This window comes from Mustela nivalis (assembly GCF_964662115.1).
Source record: "Mustela nivalis genome assembly, chromosome: 9".
NCBI classification, from domain to species: Eukaryota; Metazoa; Chordata; class Mammalia; order Carnivora; family Mustelidae; genus Mustela; species Mustela nivalis.
The window spans coordinates 91,535,742-91,556,297 of NC_139028.1; the positions used below are offsets into that span (position 1 = coordinate 91,535,742).

General features: G+C 43.4%; 1 protein-coding gene across 3 annotated transcripts in view; it reads left to right on the forward strand.

The window, feature by feature from the left end:
• The window catches only part of KIAA1549L (KIAA1549 like), a 248,277-nt gene that overhangs the window by 59,870 nt on the left and 167,851 nt on the right, over positions 1–20,556 (forward strand). The window lies entirely within an intron of this gene.

The following is a 20,556-nucleotide window of genomic DNA, read 5'->3' on the forward strand; positions in this document are numbered from 1 at the left end:
TTTCTTTTCTATTTTTTTTAAAAGATTTTATTTATTTATTTGTCATAGAGAGAGAAGCGAGAGCGAGCACAGGCAGACAGAATGGCAGGCAGAGACAGAGGGAGAAGCAGGCTCCCTGCCAAGCAAGGAGCCCGATGCGGGCCTCGATCCCAGGACGCCGGGATCATGACCTGAGCCGAAGGCAGCCGCTTAACCAACTGAGCCACCCAGGCATCCCCTTTTTTTCTTTTCTGATACCAGCTTTCATATGACCCTCAATGTATCCTTTGTCCCTGAACTTCAGGAGAAAAGATCAAACCTTCATAGATTTCCAGATAACTGCATTTATGAAATTATCCTTAGTGGTGGCCGTGTTCAGATAATCTGAAAGTATTAACACTTCTGAAAAACATTTTGAAAGAAGCAACTAGGCTCCAAGAATTTGCCTGGTGTCCCATTTTTTTTTCCCTTAGTAACTCATTTTGTTTTTTTTAATCCACCTCTATTCACACTTAGCGTAAATGTTCAGTGACAAAGAATAAAGCTTTTATATATTAGAGAGGCAATTAATTTTGGTTCTACTAAAAAAACTGGAATTTAAATTTGGTCTTAAACTGGAATAAAAAGGTAACAGTAATTGTGGGCAGTGGGATTATGGGTATTTTTTCTTCTTTCTATTTTTCATTTCCCCCAAATTGTCAGTAATGAGCATATATTATTATTTTACGTGGGTTTAAAGCCAAGAAACTTTTTGGAAAATTTACCTTTCAACATTTGTCCAATATGTGATCTCTAGAGATTTTTTTTGTTGTTTTTTTCAAAATAGATCCTGAGTCTTTACTCTTTTTCCTTCTCAGACCTCATTTTTCAATGTCCGTAATGGCGGACTAAGTGATGACTTTAAATGGTAGAGGAGGATTCTCATTTACTAACTCAAAGTTGCTTGGAGAAGGTTAGTGGGAAAAGGCAGAGCCAAGCAAGTGAGGCCACTGCGGTTGTCTGAGACTGGGTCAGGCTGCTAAAGAGGAACCAGTTATCCCTACCCTATAACTCCATGGACAAGGGACACATCAAGGGCCTCTGACCATCGTTGAATCCCCATAGACAAATCTGAGGAGCCTTTGGGCCTAGCCTCTAAATCCACCCCATTCTCTTTCAAACTCTTAATTTCCATGAATTCTTACAGCCCACACATACCTTGGGCCAGTGCACTCACCACCCCATGCAGCCACTCCTGCTGGTAGTGATAGCACAATATATCTTTTAAAACCATATATACAGACAGGCAGACACACACATACACAATCAATCTTGGGCTTGTAGATAAGCTACTAAGTTTCTTTCCCTCAGTTGTTCATGGGGGCCTACTGTGTGCAATTCACCAAAGGTTCAAAAAGGAAGAAGACAAGGAATTCATAGCCTCACCTGGGTAGATGGGACCTATAAGCAAACAGATTTTACAAAGTTGAAAGTGGAGGTTGCCTCAGAGAAGACATAGTGTTATGAGCTCAGCTCTCTATTGATGAGAGAACAACAGAAACAACCAACCTGGATATATTTATAAGCATCTGCAGGCACGTGAAGCAATGTGTTTATTTTCCTGAAGTTTCTCTCACATATGGCCATTGGGGAAATGATTTCCATTGATTGCACGCACTGTGGCAGGTTTATCATCTTGCATAAATGTCATCAAATTCTGCTCACTCTCCATTCTGAGATAATTGTTTGCTTCGTAGCCGAAAGGTTGTTTGAGGAACTGTTGTTCTGCTCTTGTTTGGAAGAGAACAGAAGTGTCTAACTTGCAAGAACCTCTCCTCCTCCTCCTCCCACCCGTTAGCCATGTTTCGCGGATATGGACCGAACTTCTCTCCAGAAGTTATCCCAACTCAGAGGACCGAATTGGACAATCCGAAAAAAACTTCATAAGCAAGGATCTTCTCTTCTTTGGGCAGGTATTCAAAGAGCCAGGCCCTGCTTCCTTTCCACTCTTTTAGCCTTTGCTGGGACCCCTTTAGAATTCAAGAGTGAATGAGCTATTATTTATTTTTTTTTTAAATTCTTAAGAGATTTTATTTACTTATTGGACAGAGAGAGAGAGAGCCCAAGCAGGGGGGAGCAGCAGGAAGAGGGAGAGGGAGAAGCAGGTTTCCCACTGAGCAATGAGCCCGATGTGGGGCTCGATCCCAGGACCCTGGGAATCATGACCTGAGCTGAAGGAAGATGCCAATGGCCTGAGCCACGCAGGTGCTCATGAGCTATCATTTACTGAGAGCCTGCCATACCCTAAGCATCTTATACATACTCACCTTGAATTCTCTCACATTATCAGATGTGAGACCAAGAAGTTAAGTAGCCAAAACCACATAGCTGGAATTTGGATCCCAGACTCCCTGGCTCTAGAAACTAGTTTCTTCACATTGTGCTTTGCTACTACCTTTATTTATTTATTTATTTATTTATTTATTTATTTATTTATTTATTTATTTAAAAGCTTTACTGATTTATTTTAGAGAGAGATAGAGTTCAGGATATGGGGAGGGCGGGTGGCTGGAGGGGAGAGAATCTTAAGGAGACTCTGCACTGATCGCAGAGCCTGCTATGGGGCTCCATCTCCTGACCCCAGGATCACGACCTGAGCCAAAAACGAAGAGTCGGACACTTCACCCACTGTGCCACCCAGGCACCCCTATGCTATTTCTAAATCAAGACCCCAATGAAAGAAATAAAAAGCTCCCAAACCTACAGACTTTATATATAGTCTTCCTTTACTAGCTCTCTCAATCCCTTCTTTGTCCTGCCCTTCTTCTTCTGTCTAGGAGGTTGACAAAAGCTAGGAAGAAACAGTACCAAAAGGGAAATGCCCGTCATAGCCACCCCCACTGTGGAAGGAAGGTTGTTCCATCTTTTTCCTGCTCAAGAAACTGGGTAGTGATTGGCTGTTGATGAGCTGGCTTTATCTTTTGACCCATAGTTCAGCTCATTGGGCATTTCTCTGAGGGCTGCTCACCTCCCTGTGACTGTCTTCTGTCCCCTGTGGATCTTCCTGCTTTGCAAGGATTTGGAGGCTGGTAAGTGGGATAGGTATTGTGGTCAACGCCTCTGTCTAACCTTTTTTTATGAAACAGGAGATTTTCTTGCATGCTTCCTACTGCCCATTCTGGTGACTCACACCCGGCCAGGATATACTCACATGCAAGCTTAAAAAGGAATCTTTCCAGTTAGACTTGCACCTTTAAGATTCTTTTGATGAAGGGCGCCTGGGTGGCTCAGTGGGTTAAAGCCTCTGCCTTCGGCTCAGGTCATGGTCGCAGGATCCTGGAATCAAGTCCCGAATTGGGCTCTCTGCTCAGCAGGGAGCCTGCTTCCCCCTCTCTCTGCCTGCCTCTCTGCCTACTTGTGATCTCTGACAAATAAATAAATAAAATATTTAAAAAAAAAAAGATTCTTTTGATGAATCTGATTAGTTCCTGGGAAGCCACACACTTCCTCAGAGTGGCTCATGTAGTATAACTTTGCTCTGTCAGGTTGAAACTAGATTCTTGCAAATGTCACAGCTTAGATAAGCAAATGAGATTCTGAGAGCCTCAGTGAATTGCAGAGCTGTGAACTTTTGAGGTTTCATGGGGGAGTCATATTAATTCTGGAAAGAACATCTGCCGGGATGGGGGGTGGTCTATAAATTTTTTCTGGAGAGGATTTTTTTGTTTTGTTTTGTTTTAAAAATTTTATTTATTTATTTGACAGAGAGAGATTACAAGTAGACAGAGAGGTAGGCAGAGAGAGAGGAGGAAACAGGCTCCCTGCTGAGCAGAGAGCCCGATATGGGGCTCGATCCCAGGACACTGAGATCATGACCTGAGCCGAAGGCAAAGGCTTTAACCCACTGAGCCACCCAGGCGCCCTGGAGAGGGTTTTAATTTGAGCTTCCTCCAGATCTTAGGATGACTGACAATGGTAGGAAATGGAAGACACTAATTATTAAAGTAAGACAGTTGAAATGGGAGCTTCTGGTGGATAGTGAGTTCTCGTATGAGTCAGTAGTGTGATGGGACTTGTTAAAAGGCTCATCCTGTCCTGGGCTAGGTTATGGCACAAGGTATGGCATCTAGAATCAGAGATACAGTTGTTCCCCCATCCTCAGATATGCTAGGGAGATGCTCTGAGAGTACTGGGTTCATGTCTGGAATTTTACTAGTTCAGTTCTGTTTTGTTTAAGGAATTCTAGAATCTTTCTGGTCACTTTCCTGAGATTACAAAGCAGGAATTGTCAGAAGTATCTGATGTCTAATCATACTGTAGATGTAACTGAATAGGACCAAGGGGATATTAAGTTTCAGTTTCAATTCTTAACAAATCAGGAGCACCTGGTGGCTCAGTCGGTTGAGCATCAGATTCTTGATTATGACTCAGGTCATGATCTCAAGGTCGTGGGATTGAGCCCAGCATCTGGCTCTACCCTCTGCAGGGGAGTCTGCTTGAGATTCTTTCTCTCCCTCTCTCTCTGCCCCTCTCCCCACTCTCTCTCTCTCTCTCTCAAATTAATAAATTTATAACAAATCAGATAAAAACAGTAAAGAAATACTAATACTCAAGTCATTTTTTACATCTATAGTTTCTGCGTCGAGTATGTTTGCTTTTGGAGACCATTTTTGTTATGCTTAAAACTGTATGAAAATAACCTCAAAAGCAAAACACATTATTACTTCATTCATTCAACATTCACTTGATCCTTCCTGGGTGAATAGTGCTGGGCAAAATACTTACAGGGAATACAAATAATAGCACATTTCTTTCCTTCTTTTATTCCCCTGGGTTTTGATTCCTCTGTTACGAAACTTTATATCCTATTTGGGCATATCAATAATACTGAATAAAAGGGTAAATAAATTTAAGGGCAAGAGGAAGATCACTTCTAGTAGCAAAAAAGAAAGGCCTGATCTATCTGGAAGCAGCTATTATGGAATCTCTCTCCCTGGAACCAAAAAGGAAGCAGAAGAGACTCTGAGCTGATGCATTAGATATCAGGAGGTCCTGGCCTTGACACTGAAGTTTACTGAGAACTTTTCATACCCTTGTTTATGCCGTAAGTATTCTTACTTTACAAACATTTCTAACTCCTTGGAATGTCAGCAAATCAGAGGCAATGAGTAAGATGGGCCAAGAGGCTACGACTGACACAGGCTACCTTTTTGAACACGGTAGGCAATAAATAAGTATAGGCAGACACCCTGACAGTAATAGGGCTTGACATTAATAGCTAGGCAACAGATGTGACAGAAAGCTATAAAAATCTGTGCCTGGGGTAGGTTTAAATAGCCCCGCTGAGCCCAGTGACCCTGAGGACTTCATTGCATTAAGGTGCATTATAGTAATTGATGTGTTTCTTCTGAGTCTGATAGCCTGTGTTCATAAAGATGACCCTGAGGCCCACAGGAAAAATTAAATTATGCTGAGTAGATGCTGTTTAAGAAGGTAATATAGGTGTGTTGCCTTTTTTTCTTAAACCATTTTAGAAAGACATCCTTCCAAATGTCTAAAGCAGTTACATTGTCATAGAAGAAATATCTTTTGAAAAGAAAGGAGAAATAAGATGAAAAGGAATTACTGATTTAAAAAGAGTTGGAAAACCATTTGGCAAAACAAAATTTTAGAGATTGCTGCTTGGTTTCCCAGAAAGCACAGTTGGCGCCAAGAACTCATTCTCTAGGGGGATTCTCTAGATTGCCAACAATAATATATGCTATATAACTGAGCTGTCCAAAATGGTGGACATAGGACTACCAGAGAGTCACATGTGACTATTTAAACTTATGAATTAAGTGCCTTAGGGGCATCTGTGTGGCTCAGTTGCTTAAGCATTAGACTCTTGATTTTGGCTCAACTCATGATCTCAGGGTCATGAGATTGAGCCCCGAGTCGGGCTCCATGCTGGGTGTGGAGCCTATGTAAGATTCTTTCTCTCACAAGTGAACTATGTCAATCAGAAAAAGACAATTATCCTGTGGTTTCACTCACATGTGGAATATAAGAGATAGTGTAGAGGATTATGGGGGAAGGGAAGGAAAACTGAATGGGAAGAAATCAGAGAGGGAAATAAACCATGAGAGACTCTTGAATCTGGGAAACAAACTGAGGGTTGCAGAAGAGGGGGTGACTGGGGGATGGGGTAACTGGGTGATGTAAGGAGAGCACGTGATGTGATGAGCCCTGGGTGTTCTACGCAACTGATGAATCATTGAATACTACATCTGAAACTAATGAGGTACTATATGTTGGCTAATTGAATTTAAAAAATAAAAAAGGTTAGGGCGCCTGGGTGGCTCAGTGGGTTAAGCCGCTGCCTTCGGCTCAGGTCATGATCTCAGAGTCCTGGGATCGAGTCCCACATTGGGCTCTCTGCTCAGCGGAGAGCCTGCTTCCCTCTCTCTCTCTCTGCCTGCCTCTCCATCTACTTGTGATTTCTCTCTGTCAAATTAAAAAAAAAAAAAAAAAAAAATCTAAAAAAAAAAAAATAAAAATAAAAAATAAAAAAGGTTCTTTCCCTTTTCCTCTGCCCTTACCCCCTTGTGCACACTCTGTCTCTCTCTAAAATTGAAAAAAAAAAAAAAGAATTAAGTGCCTTAGTTGTGCCAGACACATTTCAAGTGTCCATTACTTATCTGTGGCTTATGTAGCACCTGTATTGTGAGACTGACGCGCTACCTACTGCGCTAACGAGGCACCTTGTAGCACCTGTATTGGACAGCACAGATAACAAGTATTTCCATCATTACAGAAGATTAGTTTGGACACGACCACCATGGAAAGTCGGGAGAAAGGAAGGCCTCTTGTGGGGATTAAAGTAATCATATAGTTACCTTTCAGTATTAGTTTCTTAGCTAGCTTATGGTGTTTGAATATTTTAATTGACTTTATGGTGGAATTCTAGTTGGTTTGGTTCTGTTAGGATCACAATCAGAAAAATGCAGTATCTGAAATGATTTCTTGAATGTAATGTTTCTGGATACTTTAGGGGGATGGCCAGAAGAGTTATTAGAAAATGTGATGCTTCTGAGAGCCTTTTCCAAATATACAGAATTTTCTGGAAAAAATCACAGCAGTCACAAGACTCTTGTTTAATTCTATGCTAATTGGTATACTTATTCATTTTTTTTTTCGAGTTCATTCTGCAAGATACATATTGGAAGCAGTAGGAGAAAAATATCAACCAGGTCTTCCAAACAGATTTTAGAGAGCAAAAAAGTTTCTTCTTCACAGATATGTTCAAATGAAACACTGTTGTGTTTTACATTAGCTGTGGAGGAAATGTTCACCAGCTCATCAGTGGTTGGATTTGTGAATGATGGTCATATTAAGAAGACATCTCTTAGGAAAAGTGGAAAACCAATGAATTACAAGAAAGATAAAGGTATTCAATTACTGACCAAGAGAACTCCCCTTTAGCTGGATGATGGTCTTCATGATATATGTGGGTTTAAAATGAAAAGAGGAGTAACTAAAGTCAGTTTAATAGCTTACTTAGAATTTGAGCAGGGGACAAAATGACTTTTTCAATCTCATGAAACTCAAATCGATGGCCCAATTTATTTTCCCCCCAAGGGCAACTGATGCTCTGTGGGAGGTAAGGATCATGAGAATGTCCATGTGTGTCTCTAGCAACCTAGGTGTTTTATATCCGCAAGTAATGAAAACATGCAGTCTTTTGAACGTGTTGAACTGGTTAGGGTGCCTATTGGAAACAGCTTTGCTCCTTCTTCTATCCTTCCCTTTTAATCCCTTAGCTTTTTTAGCCACTCTCAGATCATAAGCAAATAGTCTTTTTTCCCCATGTATTAAAAAAGTTGGCCCAATTTTTTACCATCAAAATCCAATTTTAGGGCGCCTGGGTGGCTCGGTGGGTTGGGCCACTGCCTTCGGCTCGGGTCGTGATCTCGAGGTCCTGGGATCGAGTCCCGCGTGGGGCTCTCTGCTCAGCGGGGAGCCTGCTTTTCTCTCTCTCTCTCTACCTCTCCATCTACTTGTGATCTCTGTCAAAAAAACAAAATCTTAAAAAAAAAAATCCAATTTTTAAAAATTGTCAAAAATCTAATATAAAACACCTGATTTAAAACTTTTTCCCATCCCTGGGGGGTCTGGGTGGCTCCATTGGTTGAACGCATGCCTCTTGATTTTGGCTCAGGTCATGATCTCAGGGTCCTGGGAGGAGCCCCATGTGGTGCTCCCTACATATCAGGGAGTCTATTTCTATTGTCTCCCTCTCCCACTGCCCCTACCCCCACTCGTGAATTCTCTCCCTCTCTCTCTCTCTCTCTCATAAATAGATAAAATAAAATAAAACAAACAATTCTTCTCCCCCTTCCCAGATAGGCCTGCCTTGGTCTGGGGAGGAGAAATGCGTAATGGGTTTCATCTCTCCTTCTTGCTCCCTTCATCCTTCCCTTGGCTGCTGTAATGACGGGAATCAGGGATGGGGGAGTGAAAGGTCAAGGATCAAGGATGAGGGAAGATCTCCCCTGACATTGTAGTTTGATACAGGACCTTCCGGGTTGGCAGAGGCACAATTGCTGACTAATCACGAGGTCTTTTGGTGGGTTCTCTGTGGCTGAGGCTTCTCATTTTTCCAAGTGAGGAGGAGCTTCAGACCCCTCTCCATGGGAAGGGCTGGGGTGTATCAGAATACACAGCACTCTGATAACTTTCCAAAGAAAATATCTTGGCCCCTCCCCAGTAGATTGTCCCCCCTCCTCTTATAGAGCCTGGAGGGAGTGGTGGGCTCAAGCTGACAGAACTGGCAACTTGGTTTTTTGGTAGGTCCCTCCAAGATGGTTCTTGGCATCTGTTGAATGGTTTTGCCTTGTGGAACATCAACAACTCTGAGACCAGAGAAGCAGCCTTTAACATCCTGTTACAAAAGCACCTGGATCGTTCAGCCAGGAGGAGGCCTAGTTCAACAGGCTTCTTAGCTCAGAATCCTGGCTCCTACATACTCAGTCATAAACCCGGGACTTCAAGGCATTTTAGTGTAATGTGGCCTCTGCCCATAAGGAATTAAGTGTCTATCGGGAGAAAAGACTGATAAGCACAAGTTTAGTCTGTATTACAGGTAATCCATGCTCATCTAGGTGTTTCCACAGCATTCATTTAATAAACATTCATTGAGCTTGTGGGATTTTGGTGGTGGGGTGGTCAGGGAAGACTTCCTGGAGGTGGTGATCTCATCTGAAATATGTTTTGAAAGAGGAATAGCATATCCTATGAACATAAGATCCATGTGTGAGACCCACTCTGGCCTTCCTTGGGCTGCACTTCTTTGTGGGCCGGGGGAGATGCAGGACCAGAGTCCACTCAGGGCCTCTGCCTTCTCTTCTAGAATGTAGAATCTGCACCATGCCCTGGGTATTCAGGACTGTGGAATTCTCTGTCCATGTCAGCCTCCATGGCCTATGTGGGCCTCATTCAGTCCTCCCTGGGACAGACTATTACACTGGTGTGTACACTTATAGGACCAAGAGGTGACAAAGAAGTGGCTGTTTAAGGGGGCTGAGATGGAAGGATTTCTATATACAGCCCAGCATTTCCATTTCTATGGGGTCTTGAGGGGTGTAGGATAGAGCTAGGTGTGAGAAAAGCAGGTGGGGCCAACAGAAGACCAAGGGCCAGAGTGAGAATTCTGTATTTGAAACTGGCCTGCTAGGTCATTATGAAGGAATCCATATCAAGAGGCTAGAACATCTTTTAGTAATTTGTCAGCTTGATTTATAACTTTGAAACACTTAGTTTTGTGGCCTGTGGGCCTCCATTTGCATTCTCACCCCAGGTTCTGCAAATGTTAGGAGGGGGGCTGCAGGTCACCACATTAATTGGGGTGACTGGATGGCTTCAGATCCTCGGGGATAGAAGCTAGCTCTAGATTAATTAGAAAAGAACCCTAATTAGGAAGCGATCCAAGAATCAGATGAATTTTCGGTGAAACTTGAAATTATCAGAAGCCTCTGTTTGGTGTGGTCAGACCAGCTGCAAGCTGGAGATGTGGGTCTCCGAGGGGGGCTGTGTCAGGTTGGGCCTGTCGCAGATGCCTGCAGATGGTGCCTGGCACAGAGCAGGACACGGGAATGGTCCTGGTTGATAACCTGATGGCTGGCTCTGTTTGCGGGACCTGTCGGATTCAGAATACAGAGCTCTGGAAGAGAATGGAAGAAAGTGCAAGGAGAAAACAGGAAGCGGGCCCCTACCTACCTGGGTATGCTTTTTTTTTTTTTTAAGATTTTATTTATTTATAGGACACAGAGATCACAAGTAGGCAGAGAGGCAGGCAGAGAGAGAGGAGGAAGCAGGCTCCCCACTGAGCAGAGAGCCCGATGCGGGGCTTGATCCCAGCACCCCGGGATCACGACCTGAGCCGAAGGCAGAGGCTTTAACCCACTGAGCCACCCAGGCGTCCCCTTGGGTATGCTTTTTACCCATGACTGTGCTCATCAGGTAACAGGCATCCCTGTTCTCCTGTGAGATATCCCTGGGCTGGTGCTTCTTTCTCCCATGGGAACATAGCTCTGCACAAAGTTAGAGAAATTGTAGAACGAGCAGTGTTAAACTCGAGAGCCTGAGACTTCGAATTTGGGAAATAGTGGCGTCTGAAAGTGACAGCTGGGGTGGTGGGAGTGGCAAGATGAGGCGTTTCAAGCTTTTAAACAACATGTTTGTTACTTACATTGCTTTTTTATAATCCTAAATCCCCCAGTTTTGATGGCAATTACCAGCTGCTACGAGATGGGCTTTTTTAATGGGCTGCATTTATAAATGTGGGCATTTGAGTGCTAGTGGAGAGTTTATTTCAACTTTACAGCAGCCTGAATTGCTAGTAGTGTAAAAAGATGCTGGGCTTCCCCTTTTGAGCTCAGACACAGTTACTTCTAACCTTGTTGGGGGAGGGGGAGAGAGTCACGTCTGGACTCATTTGGATATATATACTCTGCACGGCTTCAGAGGTCTGCTTTCTACATCTGTGTGTGTGTGTGTGTGTGTGTGTGCACATGCATTGCATGTATACTAGGGAGAGGAGGTGGGCAGGAGGGTCTTTCTGAAGGATGGTTTTTGTCACCTCCTTTGGCAATCATCTTCTGCATTTGCAGCCATCGCCCGACAGATCTGCCATCTAATGTCACACTGCCCACGGCCACTTGGTTGTGCCATGTCTCACATAAATCCTGTCTCATCAAGCTCAGCCCAGGAGGTTATGCTTGGTGCAACAATGTCCTATTGTCAGCATTAACAGATTACATTTTATCTGTTACTCTAAGAGGGGTGAGGAGTTGAAAAAACCGGTGTCCTGGAGGATATGGGAAATTGCTTCTGATTCATGGGCTCCAGCAGAACCGTCCATGCGACTTTCCGTCTGTTTGGCTTGTAGAAATTGTCTTCATCACACCTGCTCCTTTTATCTTCCTTTCTTCTCTCCTTCAGCAATCCGCAGCATGTCTTTTATGCTCCCTGCTACTCTCCCTGCTCTTCACAAGAGCACTGCCTTTCAGTGAAGGTGATTAAAATGTATGAGCACTCACTGACCGTGGCTACCTTGGGCAAGGCCACCGGTATAGCAAATAACAATTAATCCTAAGTGCTTGTCAGCCTCAGGGAGGGACCTCAGCTCCACTGGAGTGGAATTAGAAAATTGGCTTTTCAGGGGTACCTTTTGATGGGAGGGGCAGCAGCGCAGAGATTGAGGTGAGGTGGAGGGCAAGGGAAGGTGGGCGAGCCGGCACATCCCTCATTTGGAAGTGCTCCAGGACCCCTCAGTGGCACATAGAGCAGCCCAAGTCTGCTGCCTGGCCCCATGAGGGTGGGGAGGGGTGACGAGAAAGGAACTGTAGTTGTTGGACTCACATAGTTGTGTCTCAGGGTCAGTTGATGGGTTCAGTTAATGGGTTCCTGGGGTATTGGAGTCCTCTCTTGGCTGAGAAAGGTGGAGTGGTATTTGAGCGCTGACACAGTCGATCCTGTGTTTAGCTTGCTTGAGTACAGGAGTACTGAGTACACACACCGGAATATACGTGTATTTGTGTACCTGGTACTCGGTTATGTGCTGTTGATCAACAAGGAGATTTATACATATCGGGGAGGCTGTAGGCCTGGGATATTATGTCTAATTAAAAGTAATTCCCTTAGGGCACCTGGGTGGCTCAGTGGGTTAAAGCCTCTGCCTTCGGCTCAGGTCACGGTCCCAGGGTCCTGGGCTCAAGCCCTGCATCGGGCTCTGCTCAGCGGGAAGCCTGCTTCCTTCTCTCTCTCTCTCTCTCTCTCTCTCTGCCTGCCTCTCCACGTACTTGAGACCTGTCTGTCAAATAAATAAATAAAATCTTTAAAAAAAAAGTAATTCCCTTACCTATGCTTCTGCTAAATAAATAAATAAGTAAATTTTCTTAGGCATTTGTAGTTTGTTCTTTGTAAAGACTGGTGCAGGCTGAGATGACTGTGAGAGAAATGGAATTCCTGGTCTGTGCGGTGTGGGGTTATTACAGACGGACCTGCATGTATGTCTCCTTCCTTTCCTCTCCTGTCCCCTCCCCTCCCCTCCCCACCCCTCCCCTCCTTTCCCTTCCCTCCCCTTCCTACCTCCCTTCCCTTCCTTTCCTTCCTGCTTCTTTATATGTTTACCCGTAGACAAAAACCATCTGGAAGAATAAACACGAAAATGCCATGTGTAGTTTATCTCTGTACAATGGGATTATAGGAAACAAGTTTTCTTCTTTTTATTTAATCCTGATTTTCTAACTTTTCTACAGTGAAGTCTCTTCTCAGGGGTATTTAAAAACAGGTTTAAAAGAAGATCATGGAACTTCAGTTGGGGAATTGATTTTTTTTTTCCCTATACATACACATACATAATTCCCTGTCCCTAAAGAGCCATCAGTTTTATGTCATGTTTTCCTAAGAAATGGATTTATATTGCTTAATAGAAAACAAAGCATTCTTACAGACTGCTCTGTCAATAAAGAGGAAAACTGTTACTTAAATAAAATTTGATGGGTTGCTGTAATAATAATATCCTTTGCATACTGAGCACCCACAGTGCGCCCGACACTATGCACATATTACTTCCACGGTGCATAGTAGGTGGGATCATTGGTATTTTATAAATGGGGTAAAAAGAGGTTAACCAGCCTGCCTGACGCTGCTAGTAGTAGGTGAGGACTGGGCTGCGATTTGAGCAAAAGTCTGGCCCTAAACTTTGGATCTTCCAGCCAGGATCACTATCACTGATGTGGGACACTATAGGAATTTTCTGTATCTGATGATTGCTGTTCGTCCCCAGATGCATGGTTCCACCTCGTGCTTGAATAACAAAATGGTTCGCACCTGTGCAACCTTTTCTCCCTAAGGGTGTGTTACGGCTGCTAAATTATCTGTTGGAAAAAAAAAAAAAAAAACCTATCCAAATAATAAGATCGCCTAACCTAAGCCAACATTTACAGAGTGCTCACCATGTGCCAGGCGTTTCGTCTTTTATAGGATTTGTCTCATTATGTTTTTACAGCAGCCTTGGGAGGTGGCTGTATCATTATGATCTTCATTTTGCAAATGCAGAAACGAGGCATCAAGATATTACAACTCAGGCAGGATCACCCAGCTACTGAGTGTCTGAGCTGGTGTTGGATCTAGGCCGTCAACTCCAGAACCACCTGCTTCCTCAGGACAAGATGCTGAAGAAAGTCTCTGTTTCCTTCTTGCTGGCTTAAGATCGAGACGCCTCTTTCATGATGAAGCTGTGGTTGTGGGGGCTTTCTGGGAGAGAGGATGGTTTACGCTGAATCCCAAAGAGTATCTGAGTCACTGAGTAGCTAGCTAGCCAATTCCTAATTCATAAGTGGATCAGTACACGGACAGAATTTATCAATCAGCAGAGTTCTTCCCACAGGCCTCTCTTGGAGAATATCTTGAACTATCTAATGAATAGGCTTTCAGTAAAAACTGGATGGAGAGCATTTAGGGAAGATAATTTAAGGAGTTTAATCTCTGTTTCTCTGGATACTTTGAGTTCCATCTGTGGCTGGTTGTAGACTATGAGAAGGTGACATTCTTGGACAATGTGTCCTTACCCATGAACAATTGTTTTCATTAAACTGTGTTTTTATATTAGCCTTCTAATTGTTTTGGAAGGTTTCAATAAAATAATCTGTGATATACTCCTTGTGGAATGTCTCTAAGAAATTTTCCTCTGAATTTTGTACTGGGAAAAGCTTTGGCTTCCCTGAGAAGCTAGTGTGATAATAAGAATTACGTAATTCAACATATGGCTGCCAAGGAGCTTGGAAGTGGGTAGACGGTGTAGTTAGCTAATGGGAACCTGAAATCCTGTGTTCAAAATCTGATGCTTCCTTTCACAGACTAGGGACCTTAGCAGGCTTCTTAACTTCCCTGTTTTTCAGTTTTCTTCCCAATAAAATGGAAATGGTACTGCCATATTTTTTTGATTCTCAGCCATACATTTTTTCTTTTTTGTATTTTAAATCAAAATCAGAGTGCTTTGTCAGAATTTAATTGGCAGCCTCTTTTTTCTTAATGATGCTTTGCATTTATTAAAATATGGTAGTTCTCTTAGTGGGTTATTATAAGAGCTATAGGAAGTAACACATACACATCACTTAACACACTCATCACGAACGTTATGACCTTTTTCTTTCATATTGGTCCCAGAAGCCATGGTTTTCCTTGTTGCCTTATCTGTTTGCATCCTCTTAACTGTTCTCTTCCTTTTATTTTGATTTCAATTGTTTTGATGTTTTAGTCCCTTTTGAAGCTAATGTAAATGAGTTGTCAAAAAAAAAGTAGATAGTTGTATAGGAGGCATTAATTTTAAGTATCACTAGTTGAAACTTAGAATACATACCAACCTCTTGGGCACAGGAACAATCAAGTCCATACTCACATGTTACTGTACCAGAGGAGAAGAAAAAATGACTCTCTGTTGTCAGGCTAATCTCAAGGACACCATTAAAAAAGTAGCCCACATGAAATGAGTGATTCTTTATCTGGTCGATAATTATTGGTCCCAGGTAATCTGACCCTCTCTCTCTTCAGCAGAACACGACTAGGTAAGACCATTTTATATTCTTTTGTATTACTCTCTATGCCACTTTCTCTAAGTGCTGTAACTTCTTTGCTCTCTACATAATTAAACTGCTCTTCAGCAGTTCAATTCTGCCCATTACTATTAACAAGGAGTTTTTGAAAGTTGTCTTCCCCTTTGCGTCTGTGGCAAGTCTAGAATCTCTGCTTCACAGAAGTTCTCTCCTTGTGCCGTGTTTCTGGAACACAGTGCTGGCGTCAGGTGGCAGGGGGCACATAAAACTGAAAGGGGCAGAGAGAAATTTGTTCAGTACCTACGCCATGCCAGACCTTTGCTCAGGGCTTACACACGCCATCTCATTTGATCCACACCATAATATTGGGAGCAGATATTATCACCTCCTTGCAAATGAAGAAACAATCTCAGGCTGAATAAATTTATTCAAGCTCACACAGCCAGGAAATGGTAGATTGGTGACTTAAATGAAGTCCAGAGCCTGTAATCTTTCCATGACTACTTCCTGAGGTGCTTGTCCTCTGTCATTTGTTGGTTCCTGTATGCTTTCATCCTTGCACTTGGACACTCTGTCATTCATTCACTTAGCAAACGTTTATTAAATGCCTGCTCTGTGTCAGGCACTGAGCTGGGACCAGAAGATACAAAGATGAATCAGACTCTGTTTCCCCTGTTACATCACAGTGGAGGACATGGACGAGCCAACAGTGACACACTGTAGACATGCATGACTGCAAAGCCCCTTGTGCATGTGCGTGCATGGGTGTGCACAAGCTTGCTGGGGGTCCTTGCACTTTTTCCCCTGAAAAATGTTAACATTCACCTGTTCATAAAAGTTAGCATTCCCTTTCCCTATCCCTGCTCTGTCTGTTTAAATTCATTCTCTATGCCGCAGCCAGAGTGGGTTTTTTTCCAGATGCCCATCTGCTTCAATCACTTCCCTGCTTGAAACTCCTTGATGGCTCTTAATGGCCCCAGGATAGAGTGCAGATTTCTTAGCGAGCCTTCCTAGCCCCTTCTTGATCAGCCCTGCCTCTCCCTCTGTTGCGAAGTACTTGATTCAGCTAGCTGGGATTTCTATGATGCTCTCATGTTACAATCCCAACTTCTGAGCCCAGCATCATCTTCCACCACCCAGACTTTGATCCAGCTCTACTGAACTTGTGAATCTAAGAGATCTGAAAATGTGCCCTGTTTCTCTGAGCTCTGGCGTTTGCCCTGGGTGTTCTCTCTGCTTGGACTGTCCTTCCCCTTCCACCCCCCACCTCCTGCTTGACCTTCTTGTCTTCTTTCGCTGTCATCTCCTGTGGGAACAGTCCCTGATCCCAGCACCTTGGTCCGGGGCCCCTGTGTGTTCTCACCTCTGTCTGCATGACCCTTTGAGGGCATTTACACAGAGTTTTACAACCTTCCGTAGATTTGTCTATCTCCTTGCTTGGCCTTGAAGTGCCAGGGGCTTGATCTTGTCCTCTCTTGAGTCCTCAGCAACTGGCACCCTGAAGGCACATAGTAGGAGCTTAATAAACATTGCATGAGTGGATCATAAATTTATACACCGACATGAAGGAAATAAAAACTTTGTGACTTCATACAAACCAGCATTAAAAAATGGTTAGCTTTATTTTCTTGTATTTTTTCACAGTCTGATGGTTAACTTACTGTGTCAACTTGCCTGGATCATAGGATGCCCAGGTGGCTGGTTGAATGTGATTCCTGGATGTGTCTATGAGGGTGTTTCTGGAAGAGATTAACATTTGAATTGGTAGACTGAGTAAAGCCTCCCCAGTGTGGGTGGGCTTCATCCCATCTGTTGAGGGCCTGGATTGAACAAAAAGGTGGAGGAAGGGGTGCCCAGGTGGCTCAGTCGGTTGAGCGTCTGACTCTTGATTTCAGCTTAGGTCATGATCTCAGTGTCCTGGGGTTGAACCCTGCATAGGGCTTTGCCCTCAGTGGGGGGTCTGCTTGAGATTGTCTCTCTCTATCTCCCTCAGCCCCTCCCCACTGTGTTCTCTCTCTCTCTCAAAAATAAATAGATCTTTAAAAAAGTGGAGGAAGGGAAGATTCACTGTCTGCCTGAATACTGGGCTGGGACATTGATCTTCTCCTGCTGTTGGCGCTTCTGGTTCTCAAGCCTTCAGACATGGGCTGGAGTCTACACCATCCGCTCTGGCTCTCGGGCCTTGAACCTGCACCACCTGCTACCCTGAGTCTCCAGATTTCAGGCAGCAGATTATGGGACTTCTCTGCCTCTGTAGTCACCGGAGCTAGTTCCTGATAATAAATCTAATATATAATATCTAATAAATATAATATATGTATATATATATCCTCTTGGTTCCGTTTCTCCAGAGAACCCTACTACACATGGCTAAATTGGTTGATCTACACCTGGCCTGCAGACACAAGAAAGAGTACAAGTTAAAAATGTTGAGAAGCAGCACAGAGGAAGGGAGGAGGCATGGGAAAGGCAGTGTGTTATTTATTAAGATGAGAATACTAGAATCTTTTGTCCCATAGCAGAGCATGCTGTGATTAACAAATAGGAAACAACACAAGCCCACCCATGCTAATGAAACAGCAGAGACATTTCTCTATAAAATCATGGCCAGCAGCAGGAGTGACTATGGAACCAAAGGAAGATTTCATTCCCCAGTTTGAAGGAGGACTAAGAAATAGTGCATGCTTCATTGACTCAGTGGTAAGGACAAAGCGGGAGGGCTCCTGGGAACTCGGGACAGCTCCCAGGAGGATAGTAGGTTTGCCTGGTTGGAGTTGAAGTTCCCCTTGGGAGGAGGAGAGGTTGGTAGAGACTTAGCAAAGGGTCTTGGCAGGTGGGTTGAGCCGTCTGCCACACAGCCCAGTTATCTGGGCGCCGAGCAGAACCCTGAACATCAGACCCCAAGAACAGTGCTGTCATTTGTTTATTGTTTTTGTCGCTTTCTCTGTCCGCACAGCGTAGTAGATTGATTCAGTGTTTTGTTTCTAGATCGGCTTTAAGAAAAATCTACTATGGGGTGAAGGATGCTGGCTTTATTGTGAGAGTGAAGAGAAAAAAAAAAATGGTGAGATGCTGCAGTGAGAACCACGTTCACACTCTGGAGCCTGGCTTGCTTGTCTCAGCCTTTCCCAGAATTCAGGTGAATGAGAAGGTGCGGAATACTGCAGTTAAAATAAGAAAAGACAAGAAAAAGACCCCCCCCCCCCCCAACAAAAGCTTGTCTCTTGAGCTCCCTTGGAGGAGGGCAGCAAGGGCTCACAGCCACCCTGTCATTAATTCTCTGCAAGTATCTACAGCCTTTTCCAGACAGCCACATTTTTCCACTGACAAACATTTAATTCTCAGTGACATTTCTCCATCATTATAAATAGCAGGGAGTTTTTAATCATTTTTTAAGTGCCAACGCTTTTTTCGCCCAGTGGGGCGATAGCGGTTTGAGCAAAGCCATTTGGATCCCAAAACAGATCGATTGGCAAGTCTTTTGCTTGGCTCTTCGAAGAGAACTGCTGATTTTAGCACGTTAGGAAGTTTCACAAGGGTGTACATTTTCATATTTTTCTCCTGTCGGTAGTTTCCATGGCACCAACATTTTTGTGTCGTAGTCGACATTCCAGGGCAGCCCCGATTACCTCTAAGGGTGTGATACATTTAGAAAAAATTACCAAAAGGAAATTAGTTCCAAATTCCCTGTAGTTATGGGGAAATCCCAAGCCCTGGAGGCGAATGTTCCAGAGTCACCCGGCAAGCACTCGACGTGGCACCTGTTAGGAGCCCGTCGCTCCAGACCCTGGACACACCTGTGGCTTCCGCTCCGTCGCTGTCATGTGGTCTGGGAGGAAGCATATGGACAGAGCGCCTGTCTCCTTCTGTTGATTGGCCCTCTCTCCCCTCCTGTCCCTTGTTCCTCTTTTATGTACTGGTGAGTGATGTGTGTTATTAATAAAACTTGGGAGAAAACACCATGTATGCAGTGAGAAGATTACATTCGGTGAGTGCTGATGATCATTCTCAGCACTGCTTCAAAAATATATATTGTAATGAACTCTTCTCAGCTAAAATATGGCCCTACATGATCATAATTCCGGCTTCTGTGCTGCTGTGATTTCGTGGGTTTACTTTATTGCTCCCTAGTCTTCGGTGGGATGAAGAGATCGCGCTTATTTTCTTTTTAAAATGTTTTGGGAATATCAACAAATAGTTTATAAAATGCCTTCAGGAAGGTAGATGTGAGTGTTGGGAAGGGAAGTAACAACGGCTGGTTGGGTCTGGGCAGTGGTGGGCCTTGATGGAGGTTTTTTGTTTTGTTTTGTTTGTTTGGTTGGTTTGGTTTCTTATATAACAGCTTCATTGAGATACAAATTGTATATCATAAAATTCACTCATTCAGAGTGTACAATTGGATTTTTTTTTTAAAGATTTGATTTATTTATTTGACAGAGAGAGATCACAAGTAGGCAGAGAGGCAGGCAGAGAGTGAGGGGGAAGCAGGCTTCCTGCTGAGCAGAGAGCCTGATGCGGGGCTCGATCCCAGGACCCTGGGATCATGACCTGAGCCGAAGGCAGAGACTTAACCCACACTGAGCCACCCAGGCGCCCCCAGTTGGATGGTTTTTATGTGTTCATAGAGTTACCCAACATCCATACTGTATCATTTTAAAAATATTTTCATCATCTCCAAAACAAATCCTATACCCCCTAGTAGCTTCTGTGTTCTGTCTTCCTCCTAGTCTTGGATAACCACTGATCTACCTTCTGTTTCGGTGGATTTGTATATTCTGAGAATTTCATGTGAATGAAATCATACAATCTGTGGCCTTCTGTATATAACTTTTTTTTTTTTTTTTACTTAGCATGGTATTTTCAAGGTTCATCTGTGTTTTCACAAATATCATCAGTACTTCATTCCTTTTTGATTGCTGAATATATTCTCTGTGTGTATAGAACACACTTTGTTTATCCATTCATCGGTTGATGGATATTTGGATGGTTTCCATTTTTCCGATAATGTGAATAATGCTGCTATGCACATCCATGGAAGGTTTTGTGTGGACATGTTCTCAGTTCTCCCTAGGATTGGAATGGCTGAATGATATGGAAAGTCTGTGTTTACTCATTGAAGGAACCATCAGTGTTTTCCCAGAGTTTCCAAAAGCACTGTTTTACAATCCAACCAAGAATGTGTGAAGGTTTCAGTTTCTCCACATCCTCATTCATACTTGCTATTGTCTATCTTTTGTATTTTAGCCATTCTAGTGGATGGGAAGTGGTATCTCACTGTGGTTTGGGTTTGCATTTCCATGGTGCCTAAGGATGTAGGGCATCTTTTCATGTACTTACTGACCATCTGTATGGCATCTTTAGAGAACTATCTGTTCAATTCCTTTGCTCATTAACATTTTTTTAAACCAATTTTATTTTTTAGAGTAATTTTAGGTTCATAGCAAAATCGAACTGAACGTAGGGGAGTTCCCATATACTCCCTGCCCTCACACACGCCTAG